Here is a 13,244-nt window from a genome sequence, read left to right on the forward strand (position 1 = left end):
AACGTAGACTTTATGAAAAAGAAAAGTCTTTAGATCTTTTTTGAAAGTTTTGATATTCGTTTGAGTTCTTAAATAAGGTGGTAAGGAGTTCCATTTTTTAGGACAGGCTATGGAGAAAGCTCTATTTCTTGTTGTCGAAAAATGAGCATCTTTGATGGGTGGAATTATTAGACGAGAGGTATTATTTGATCGAAGATTCCTGTTGTTGTTCTGTAATGTGATTTTTAAGCTTGTTTGTTTGTGGTGATCGGAATGAATTAATTCGTGTATAATTATTAAAATCTTATAATCAATTCGTGATTTAATAGGGAGCCAGTGTAGTGAAAATAATATAGGGGTAATGTGATCATTCTTTTTTTTTCCAGTTAAAATTCTTGCTGCAGTGTTTTGAAGAATCTGTAAAGGCTTGATGTTGATATATGGAAGTCCAATCATAAGGGAATTACAGTAGTCAATGGTTGAGAAGATAATTAGTTGTAAAACTGTTCTGAAATCTACTAAATTTAAAAAACACAAACATACTTTCTCTCACTTCCTATCCTGCTCCCCATCAGAAGCACAGCAGCAATATCCTCCTTCAGCCCCCGCGACAGATGGGGAATCTTCATTTTTTCTTGAGGCAGCATGGGGCCTGTTGCAGCTCTACTTCCTGCATCTGCGGTGTTGAGGGTGGGGGGTAGCACTGTTGCTCTTCCTCCTGCTTCGAGCGTCTATAGCAGAGCTTTCCAAACTTTTCATGTTGGTGACACACTTTTTAGACAAACATAATTTCGGGACACAGTAATTCAGTCTACTAGCAAACCAGAGGTTAAATGTTAAATGAACGAAATGTATTTTGACAATTTATGAAATGCAAAAAAAATAGATGCCTTTGGTCTTTTTCAAATCCTTTATTAAAGTGGAGACGTAAAAGAACAATGTAGCCCGACTCTGGCCGAGTTTCGCCGTTTATAACGCCTGCCTCAGGGGCTTATCGCTTGTACAGTCAATTATATTCTTGTTAATGCGATGTATTTAATAACTCCTGGACATGTTTGTCATTACAAGTGGGGACTGCTAGTTATGTAATTGTTGAATCCAGGAGTTATTAAATACATCGCATTAACAAGAATATAATTGACTGTACAAGCGATAAGCCCCTGAGGCAGCCGTTAAAAACGGCAAAACTCGGCCAGAGTTGGGCTACATTGTTCTTTTATGTCTCCACTTTAATAAAGGATTTGAAAAAGACCAAAGGCATCTATTTTTTTTTTGCATTTCCTAACGGCTTTCATAGATCTCCTACCTTTGTGTTTTTTGGGACCTTTCGACAATTTATGTATGTTTCCTTAAATATATACATAATAAAATGTTTCACGACACAACCTATCTTGTGAAAACCTTTTATATTAAAAATTATAATATTCCAAGATTAATGTTATTGTTATAATTTATGAGTAACAATAATAAAACAAAGTTTTTGTGTTATTCAATTTACATCTTTAATGAGATATATGAGCTTGATGGGATGAACACAGCTTTTGAATATTTGGTGTTAATAAAAAAGTCCAAAGGGTCTTCTGCGTAATTTTAAAAAGCTGGCCAGTTTCACACTATAAAATTATTTGATAGCCTCTTTCAACTAATCCTATATGGCTATGAGAGTGAAGTCTGGAATTTATAGGAAGGGACAGAATGTCAATATAAATCCTGCACCTCCAGTTCTGTAACTCTGCATCCACTGAAATTCCCCAAAACAATGGAGCTTGGATGTTTCCCTTACAGCTCATCAGAGTAAAAGATATTTTCAAATTCTGGTGTCACTTCACAGTAACAGCAGCACAAACACCTTCCATTGCCAGGCACATTGTGAACTAACACAAAACCCCGCAAAAAAGACACTCAAAATCTATACTGCAATCCCATTGTAACATAACAGTAATAACACCAAGGACTCAAACAACAATAACCCTACCTGTGAAAAAGCAAGGGTAAATATTACACTGGGTCCTAGAATACCAATACACCACCTACTGAGGAAACAAAACAAACCAGATTGCTATAGATCCCTATGCTAGCAGAATCTCTCATCATGGTCACACACACAGAGCAGAGACAGACCCTCACCAAATACAGAATACAAAATAAAGGAGCACAAATTAGAAAAATCTGAAATGGAAACCCCAAGAAGCCAGACTCTGTGTATTAACAATGGAAAATCAGAACCACCATTCCTCATAAAACAAATAAAATCAAGAAACATAAAGAATCAGTTATAATAGTAAAACCATACTAATAAAAGAATATTTTAAAACTACTGATAAATAGAATTTCTATTAATTAAAATCATATACATTTTTTACAATTTCCCAAACACCAATAAAATATTTCAAAACAGCACATATATCAAATAACACCCAATAATTAAAACTAATAAGGATTTTAAAAGGCCCCTGCTGTCCATACATGGGAGCTCTTGATTTCCAGTCACCCTGATATTGTCAAGGATTAGGAGGTTATCCTCTCTCTCTCACACATATTCACATGTCCATTCTCTCTCACACATACACTGTCACATACATACACATTCATGCTCTTATATCCACCATAACCTCTCGCTCTCACAGACACTGACACTCTCAGGCTCTAAGACACTATCTGCCCCTCCACACACAACCCCCACACAAACTCTTACTCCCCTGAATTTTCTCATACACACTCATGCTCTCACTCTCTCTGGCTCCCTCACATACACACAAACACACACCCCCAGGCAAGTTCCCAATCATTCTCACACAAACACACACACCCAGGCAAGCTCCCATTCATTTTCACACCACTCCCTCACCATCCCCCAGGCATGCACACATTCATTCTCACACACACAGACCCCCAGGCAGGCACCAATTCATTCTCACACACACACACATACACCACACACAGGCAGGCACCTATTCTCACACATACAAAATCCAGGAAGACACCCATTCATTCTCATACACAGACACACCCTCAGGCAGGCACCCATGCATTCACACACATACACCCCCAGGCAGACTCCCATTCATACACATGCACACACTAAAGGCAAGACCCCCTCTCTTTCTTTTGCCAGCAACCTCGGCGTCTCTCTCATTACTCTGCTGCCACTGTCAGTGATGCCGCATGCCTATTTGGGAGGCGCTGATTGCTGCTACTGGCACTGAAGCCCATTCTGCTGCCTCCTCTGTGCAAGCCCCGTGGGTTTCCAATTCCCCGTACATTGTGAGATCCGCATAGAGAAAGTGCTACTCTTGCACATTACTAAAGATTACATGTGCCAATCAGTAAAATGTTTTTGGGTTTTTTTTTTACCTTTGCTGTCTGATCTTAGTTTTCTAATTGGTTGGTCACAGGCTTTTTTGTTCCACCTCCCCTTTCTTATTTTTTTGCCAATTCCTCACATATTGTCTTTTTTTCTATTTCTTTTCTCTCCATCTATCGTCTTCCCTCAAACACACAGTCAGGTTCTCATTCTCACATGTTTTCTCTCTCTCTCACACAGGCTCTCACTCTCACATGCTCTCTCTCATACAATCATTCATACACACAGTCTCTCACTGGCACATGCTGTCTGACTCTCACACACAGGCTCTGTCTCACTCCCACATGCTGTCTTGCTCAAGCACAGGCTCTCACTGTCACATGCTCTCTCTCATACAATCATTCATACACACAGGCTCTCACTGTCACATGCTCTCTCTCATACAATCATTCATACACACAGGCTCTCACTGTCACATGCTCTCTCTCTCACACACACACACACAGCTCTCACATGCTGTCTCTGCAAACATTCAGGTCCTCACTCCCACATACACGCACATAATCTCTCAACTCATCTCATACACGCACACAATCTCTCAACTCAGCTCATATACGCACACAATCTCTCAATTCAGCTCATACACGCACTCTATGGGCCCTCAGCCTCTCTCTTACCTCTGGGCCTCCTCTTCAAGGGTCGCTGCAGGATGGGCTCTGCAGCGGCCCTGGTCTTCTCGGGCCAATCCGCGGTGGGGACCCTGCTACCGGGCCTCCACCTCTTCTCAGCTGGCTGCAACAACGCTGCTCCTCTTCTGCACGTGCCTGACGCTCCTCCTCCTTCCTGCCCACGCGGCTCTGGCAACATTTTTCTTCCGGGGCCGCGTGGGCAGGAAGGAGGAGGAGCACCTGCACGTTTCGACGTGACCTTGTTCTTCGGGCCGTGGTGACGTGAGCTCCACCACGGCCCTGCCGATCTTCTTGCTGTGCGTCTTCGGCACAGCACAGCAATACTTTACTACTCAGCCGCCAGTGGGATGAGGTCCACCGGCGGCCGCATTGGCTCCCACTTGCTCCGCCTCGTCATGTGCACCAGGCTTGCGCGACACACCAGCACACTGCAGGCGACACACTAAAGTGTCGCGACACACACTTTGGAAAGCTCTGGTCTATAGCATGATCTTTCCTTCTTCCCGCCTACACAGACCCACCACTTCTTCTTCCAGGACGCAGGGGGCAGGAAGAAGAAAAGGCTATGGAAAATGGCCACCCAGTGCTCCCACCGCTCGCAGCCTGGAGGCCTCCCTCTTTTGCTAGCGCAAGGGGAATAGGCTCCACTCGCAGCCGCCTACCTCACGTCTGTCACCTGGAGTGGACCGTACCCCCACCCCTACCTTAGTACACCACTGCCCACCCCTGATTACTCCACTAATGACCTTTCTCCATTTGGAAAACTGACCATTTAGTTCTACCCTTTCTTTCCAGCCTTTAGATTTAATTATTTGTCTTTCCAAATCCAAGTTCAAAGCTAGTTATACAACAGGTATTCTCTGCTACAGTTTACAATCTAAGAGCCTCCTTTTCCCATAACAGATTGGGAGAAAACCTTAGTAAATCAGGCCCTAAGGGCTAGATTCATCATTCCATGCGGAATGATGATCTGCTGCGATAAAGGGGGGGGGGGGGCGAAAACAGGGGCAGGAGGGTGCTAGTGTGCAGCCGGCTGCATCACTGCGGTGCATTTTCGCCTAGCTTTGAACTTGGATTTGGAAAGACAAATAATTAAATCTAAAGGCTGGAAACAAAGGGTAGAACTAAATGGAGAAATTACTTACCTGATAATTTCGTTTTCCTTAGTGTAGACAGATGGACTCAGAACCAATGGGTATAGTGTACTCGTGCTAGCAGTTGGAGACGGATCAGATTTCAATCTGACGTCAGCCTCTAGTACATATACCCCTGCAGGAAGTGCAGATCCTCAGTATTCTTCCTTGCAAAGCATTGTGGATATATGTTTGACTGACCGATTGGTTAATTTGATTAACTTGTATAACTTCGTAACTATATAAAAGTTATAACTTGATTAACTGGATTAATTTGAACTGATCGATTGAGTATAGCTGGAGACCGCCAGGGAGCTCAACCGGAAAGCGTCGACACCCAGCCGGGTGGAGACCTAGGTAAACGAAAAGGAGGCTTACCCTTGAATTATGTGCAATACCATGCGTGACGGCAGCCAAGGGCGGGCTGCTGAGTCCATCTGTCTACACTAAGGAAAACGAAATTATCAGGTAAGTAATTTCTCCATTTCCTAGCGTGTAGCAGATGGACTCAGAACCAATGGGATGTATAAAAGCTACTTCCGAACCGGGTGGGAGGCTGCCCGTGACCCACTCAGTATTGCCCTTGCAAATGCCGTGTCCTCCCGGGCCTGAACATCCAGACGGTAGAATCTGGAGAAGGTATGGATGGAGGACCATGTCGCCGCCCTGCAAATCTCGGCGGGTGACATCATTCTTGTTTCTGCCCAGGATGCTGCCTGGGCTCTGGTCGAATGGGCCTTGATCTGTAGAGGCGGAGGTTTCCCTGCTTCTACGTAGGCCGCCTTGATGACTTCCTTGATCCATCGGGCTATGGTTGCCCGCGAGGCTGCTTCTCCTAGTCTTTTCCCGCTGTGAAGGACGAAAAGGTGGTCCGTCTTCCGTACAGGTTCTGACATTTCCAGGTATCTGGAAAGGATTCTGCCAACGTTGAGGTGACGCAGACTACGGGCTTCTTCCGAATTCTTCAGGGCTCCCGCCGACGGGAGCGAGATGGCCTGGTTCAGATGGAAGTGGGAGACCACTTTGGGAAGGAATGACTGTACCGTGCGCAGCTGGATGGATCCCGGAGTGAACCTAAGAAATGGTTCACGGCAAGACAGCGCTTGTAGTTCAGATATGCGTCGCGCTGAACAAACTGCCAGTAGGAAGACAATCTTCAGGGTCAGCTCTGAAGGTGGTTCCCGATAGAAAGTCCAAGACGAGGTTGAGATTCCACAGAGGTACCGGCCACTTCAGAGTGGCCGGTACCTCTGTGGAATCTTTCAGGAAACGTGACGCATCCGGGTGAGAGGCTAGGCTATCGCTCTCGCCCCTGGTGCCGAAGCATGCCAGTGCTGCCACCTGTACCTTGATGGAGTTGAGGGACAGTCCTTTTTGGAGTCTGCTCTGTAGGAACTCCAGCATCACGGGAACTTTAAGTGAACATGTCTTGATGTCGTGATCTTCGCACCAGGCTTCAAATATTCTCCAGATCCTTATGTATGTTAACGATGTGGAGAACTTGCGTGCTCGGAGGAGGGTGTCTATTACCGCTCCCGAGTATCCGCTCTTCTTCAGGCGAGCCCTCTCAATGGCCAGACCGTAAGAGAGAATTGAGCTGGGTCCTCGTGGGAGATCGGAGCCTGTTGTAGCAGGTCCCTGAGAGGGGGCAGGAGTAGAGGGTTCCTTGCTAGCAGTCTTCTCATGTCTGCGAACCACGGTCTTCTTGGCCAATCCGGGGCCACCAGAAGAACTAGTCCCTTGTGTAGCTGTATCTTGTGAATGATTGCGCCCAAGAGGGGCCACGGCGGGAAGGCGTATAGTAGGGTCCCCCGTGGCCAGGCCTGCACCAGGGCATCGATCCCTTGGGATTGTAGATCCCGCTTGCGGCTGAAATATCTGGGTACTTGGGCGTTGGTTCTGTTCGCCAGAAGGTCCATTTCCTGTGTTCCCCACTGGTTTACTATCATCCGGAAGGCTGCGGGAGACAGCTTCCATTCTCCTGGGTCTAGACTTTCTCTGCTGAGGAAGTCCGCCGTGATGTTGTCCTTCCCGGCGATGTGGGCGGCGGAGATCTCCTGTAGATTTGCTTCCGCCCATGCCATCAGTGGGTTTATCTCCAGTGACACCTGTTGGCTTCTGGTTCCCCCTTGTCTGTTGATGTAGGCAACCGTTGTGGCGTTGTCGGACATCACCCTGACCGCTTTGCCTCGGAGTCTTTGGGCAAACCGCAGGCAGGCGAGTCTGACTGCCCGCGCTTCTAGGCGATTGATGTTCCATCCTGCCTCTTCTGTGTTCCACTGCCCTTGGGCGGTTAATTCCTCGCAGTGTGCTCCCCATCCCCGTAGGCTGGCATCTGTAGTTAGCAGAGTCCAGGTTGGGGATGATAGTCTTGAGCTTCTGTTCATGTGGCTGGGCTGCAGCCACCAGTGTAGTTTGGTCCAAACTGTGCCCGGGAGGGCTAAGCGTACGGTGTAGTTGTGCGACCGTGGGTTCCAACGGGACAGCAGTGAGTGTTGTAGAGGCCTCATGTGGGCCCTAGCCCAGGGGACCACTTCCAGTGTGGATGCCATCAGCCCTAGGGCCTGCAGGTAATCCCATGCCGTGGGGCGAGGGTCGCTCATCAAGGATTGCAACCGGTTCCACAGTTTTGATCTCCTTGTGGGAGTCAGGCTGACTTTGTCTTCCTTGGTGTCGAAGTGGACCCCCAGGTACTCTAATGATTGTGAGGGCTGCAGGAAACTCTTGTTCGTGTTGACCACCCATCCGAGGCTCTCCAGTAGAGACTTGACTCTGTTGGTTGATTGGATGCTTTCCTCTGGTGACTTTGCCCTGATCAGCCAGTCGTCCAAGTAAGGATGTACGAGGACTCCTTCCTTCCGCAGTATTGCAGCCACTACAACTATCACCTTGGTGAACGTCCGTGGTGCTATGGCTAGCCCGAAGGGTAGGGCCCGGAACTGGTAGTGATGGCCCAGGATCTTGAAACGTAGGTAACGCTGGTGTTCCTGATGAATTGGGATGTGCAGGTACGCCTCTGACAGGTCCAGGGAGGTGAGGAACTCTCCCAGCTGTATTGCCTTTATTACGGATCTCAGGGTTTCCATGCGGAAGCGGGGGACCTTCAAGTATCGGTTTACGGATTTGAGGTCCAGGATTGGTCGGAACGTTCCCTCTTTCTTGGGAACGAGAAAATATATGGAATAATGACCAGAGTTTATCTCCTGAGGAGGTACCGGAGTTATGGCCTCAAGGTTCAGTAGCCTGGCAGTGTAACTTCCACTGCCGCCTTTTTCGTGGGGTCGTGGCAGGGGGACTCCACAAACTTGTCCGGGGGGGTGCGTATGAAGTCCAGGTAGTACCCTTCCCGGATGATGGCTAGGACCTACTTGTCCGAAGTTCTCTCGACCCATCTTTGGTAGAATAGGGCCAGTCTGCCCCCTATGGCTTCCCTTGGATGGGTCGGCTGATTCTCATTGCGGAGCGCGGCCGGGCCCTGAGCCCGAGCTGTTTCCCCTCTTGTTGTGCTTGTTCCGAAAGGACTGGTTCCTGCCCAGAGGGCGGGGCGCCTGGTAGCTGCTCCTGTATGGGTTGAAGCGCTGTGAGCTTCTGCCCCTGGAGGCCCTGGAAGGCTGTCGCTGGGCTCTCCTTGACTTGTCTTCCGGAAGGCGCGGTACTGGGGATTCGCCCCATTTGCCCGCCATCTTTTCTAAATCGCTGCCGAACAGAAGTGTTCCTTTGAAGGGCATCCTTGTGAGGCGTGTTTTGGAAGATGGGTCGGCCGACCAGCTTCTGAGCCAGAGCTGCCTCATGGCCGCCACCGCCGATGATACTCCTCTGGCCGCTGTGCTTACGAGGTCTGAGGCTGCGTCCGTTAGAAAGGATAGCGCTGGGTCCAGGATATCTCCCGGGGTGCCGTTCCTGGCCTGGGATAAGCAGGCACGTGTCACCACGGTGCAGCAGGCCGCAATCTGAAGAGACATAGCGGCCACGTCAAATGACTGTTTAAGCATGGCTTCTAGCCGCCGGTCATGCGTGTCCTTGAGTGCTGCTCCTCCCGCTACCAGAATGGTGGTGTGCTTGGAGACTGCGCAGACCATGGCATCCACTCTAGGGCAAGCGAGCATGTCTTTGGTTGCTGGATCCAGGGGGTACAAGCTGGCCAAGGCCCGCCCCCCTTTAAAGGCAGACTCTGGGGTGTTCCATTCCAGGTCAATTAGCTTTGAGCGGCTCGCAAGAGCGGGAAATGACGGGAGGTCTGTCGAAGGCCTTCCAAAAATGGGTTCTCCTCGGCATCCCCCTGGGTTTCTGAATCCAGAATCGCCAGTTCCGCCAGGCATTGGGAGACCAGATCCGAGAGCTCCTCCCTTGTGAAGAACCGTCTCATGGTTCGGTGGGGTTCTGTCCCCGGTGGGAGTTCTCCTTCTTCTAGGGGTTCAACTTCTTCTTCTGAGATGTCCGTACCCCCGAAGGTGGGACTACTTGGCGGTAAAAGCCTATGCCTAGGCCTTGAGGGGCCTGGAGCATAGGGGTCCTTCTGCGACGTATGTGGTTGGTCCGCCCGGGAATCCGTTTGCATTTGGACAAAGGCGTGAATCCCCTTGAAGAGTTCCACCCAAGAAATAGACGAGGGGTCCACATTGAGTGGCGCTGCATCCCTGGGAGCCTCCGGCTGAGAGGGAGTCCCGCTGGGGGTTGCTAGCTCCAGGGAGCCCCCTGAAGAGCTAGTCCCCGGCCCTGGGCGAGACTGAGCCTGTGGTGGATCTCCCAGGGCCTCCTCGCATTGGGCGCATAAGGCATCGGCTTCCTGGCTCTGGGCGGCCCTGAGGTGGCATGCTGAGCAGAGGCCTAGGGATTTTACTTCCGTTATTGGAGGTGTCGAGGTTGCCTGCGCGTACATGTTTCGCTCTGGAGCGCCTGGCCGCGTGCGCGCGTATCTGTGCGCTTAGCCGGGGTTTGTGCGCGTATCTGAGCGCTTAACCCGGGATGTGCGCGCGGGTAGTTGAGTGCGTGTAGTCCGTACGACCGGGACTTGCGCGCACCGCTTATGCGTCCAAGGGTTCTTGTGCGTATAACTTACGCGCAGAAGAAGGTTTGTGCACACAGGTAAATTTTGTGCGCTCAGCCGGGCGGCGATGTGAACGGCGAGAATAAGGCCAAGATGGCAACGGCGACCATGCGGGCAAGGTGGCGACTACCTCGGAGGGTCTCCACGTGGGAGGGCCCTTGGAAATGCCGGGGTCTGGCCCTGCTAGGGCGAATCAACCCGGTGGCGCTGGCTTCGGCCGATGGCCTGTGCTCGTCCTCAATCCTCGGAGACCGGCACAAGTAAAGATTTCTACCTTACCTTATCTTCGGCGCTTCCCGGTCTCGACCCGGGCGGTCTCCGGCTGTGGTGGGAGAGGGCAACTACCTTCACTGCCGCTTTTGAGGGTGCACCCGCTGCCTCTCAGCCGCGCCCGAACTCCTCTCGCTCGGGGGCTGAAAGTCCTCGCCGCGATTCGGCCGCCGGACCGAGGCTGCCTCTATGCCACGCCCGATCCTTTGGGGGCTAGGTCCTGCCGCGATTCGGCCGCCGGACTGAGGCTCACCTCCGAGGGATCACGGAAATCACCTCGGGAATCTTGCCTGGGGGAGGGACCCGAGGGTATCACCGCAGGAGAGCTGGGCTCGTCTTCAGTACAATTTTCTTCTTTAAATTTGGTTCCAACGCTCGGAGAGCGTGCAGATAGCTCCTAACTGCTATGGAGACGGAAAATACTGAGAATCTGCACTTCCTGCAGGGGTATATGTACTAGGGGCTGATGTCAGATTGAAATCTGATCCGTCTCCAACTGCTAGCACGAGTACACTATACCCATTGGTTCTGAGTCCATCTGCTACACACTAGGAAATGGTCAGTTTTCCAAATGGAGAAAGGTCATTAATCAGGGGTGGGCAGTGGTGTACTAAGGTAGGGGTGGGGGTGCGGTCCACTCCAGGTGACAGACGTGAGGTAGGCAGCCTCGAGTGGAGCCTATTCCGCTTGCGCTAGAAAAAGAGGGAGGCCTCCAGGCTGCGAGCGGAGGGAACACTGGGCGGCCATTTTCCATAGCCTTTTCTTCTTCCTACCCCCTGCGTACCCCAATTATTGCCCCATAGCGCCACGCTAAAAGGTGGTGCTATTTCCCGCGCTACTGCCCAAAACATTATCCCCGGCAGCGGTGCCACCACCCCATTTCCCTAAATCCCTCCCAAACTCCACCCCTTCCCCTAATTTTAATTTTACCACTGCGATAATAGCTTAACGCATGCAATAATGGGCTATTGCAGCTTGAAAAATAACCCCCTAAGTTTGAACATGAAGCAATGAACCATTAAGTGACTTGCCCAAAGTCACAAGGAGTGTAAGAGAAGTGGAATTTGAACCTTGGTTTATAGCCCACTGTTCTAAACACTGTACTATTCTCCACTGTATGAAAAGACTTAGGAGATCAACAAAAGGAAAAAGTGGAAATGAGAGATCTAAGGCATTCTGATTAGAAAAATAAATTGCCCATATAACAAAGTATAAAAAGATTTTAATTTCAGTTCTCAGGGGCTGAAATATGTCAACTTTGGGAATTTGCATTTCTTATATCTTTCTATATAGCTTCTGAATGCCATTTTTGTGTTACTTCATAAGGTGACAGTGGAGAAATTTTGAGTTGCTGTTATGGAGGCAATACCAGAATATGTATATATATTTTGTATGGTGAGTTGAAAGGAGAAACATCCTAATTCTGCTCTGTATAAACTCCAGAATAAATCAAAATATGTTGAAATTGATAATGAGATGCACAAGTGTTTTGTCTACCTATCAACCCTAAGTTGAAAAACTGTGCAGTGCATAATTCTTAGATTTCTTTCTGATAAATGAAAATTAAAACTTTTGTGAAAAATAAATTTAATTTCAATAACAGCTTTTACAAAAATTGCTAAGAATATTTTATCTTTCTTTTGGGCCGTTTTAACAAAATATTTGGTTGGTTTTATTTTTTAGTTCAGCTGCAGGGAGTAGTTTGCAGTGTGATATTTATTTATTTATTTATTTATGTATTTATTTATTTATTTAGCTTTTCTATACCGGTGTTGGTACATACCTTCACACCGGTTAACAGAGTGTCTTAAAATAATAACAACATAAAAAGAAGATAAGATACAATAAATTTCATAAAAAACAAACAAATCCATCATAAAAGAGTAATACATAAAAATAATACATAAAAACACATTAAAATCAAAATTATAAAACAGATAAAATAAAATAAAAATAGAATAATATTTCTAACTGGCTGCTACTTGGAAAGCTTGCACATATAACCAGGTTTTTAGAGCTTTCTTGAACTCTTTTACATTGCCTTGGAGTCTTAATTCAACAGGTAGTGAGTTCCAAAGGCTTGGTCACGCTAATGACACTGCCCTCTCTCTAACTGATGTAAGTCTGGCTGTAGAAACCGAAGGAATTATAAGAAGACCTTTGCCTGCTGATCGCAAATTTCGTTGGGGAGTGTGAATTCGAATGGCTGCATTCATCCAATCAACTTGTTCGGCATAGACCGCTTTATGTAATAAACATAAAGTTTTGTATTGAATTCGAAATTCTATAGGTAACCAATGTAACTTGGCAAGGACTGGAGTAATATGATCTTTTTTGTTAATGCCAGATATAAGTCTGGCAGCAGAATTTTGTAAAATCTACAACAGTCTAATTGATGTTTTTGGAAGACCCAACAACAAGGAGTTGCAATAATCCAAATTTGTAAATATTAATGTTTGTAACACAGTTCTAAATTCACAAGGATTTAGTAAAGGTTTCAGGCGTTTAAGCACTGATAATTTGTAGTAACCTTCCTGAATTTTTATTGCAATATGTTTCTTAAATGTAAGTTCAGGGTCGAGCCAGACACCTAAATCTCTAACTTTATCCCCAATGCAATAGGCACATTTTCTATGTTTACTGTCTTAGGTTAATCAATTGTTGAAATTTTACGTTCCAACAAGATGATTTCGGTTTTTTTACAATTAAGGCTCAGTGATATGCATTTAAGCATCATCTGTCAAGTGTGTCACAATGGAATAAAGGTTGAGAATCACTACTCTAGATAACTGATTTGGTTCCTTAGGATGTACTTTCAGTAT

The sequence above is a fragment of the Rhinatrema bivittatum genome, chromosome 4, assembly GCF_901001135.1.
Source record: "Rhinatrema bivittatum chromosome 4, aRhiBiv1.1, whole genome shotgun sequence".
NCBI classification, from domain to species: Eukaryota; Metazoa; Chordata; class Amphibia; order Gymnophiona; family Rhinatrematidae; genus Rhinatrema; species Rhinatrema bivittatum.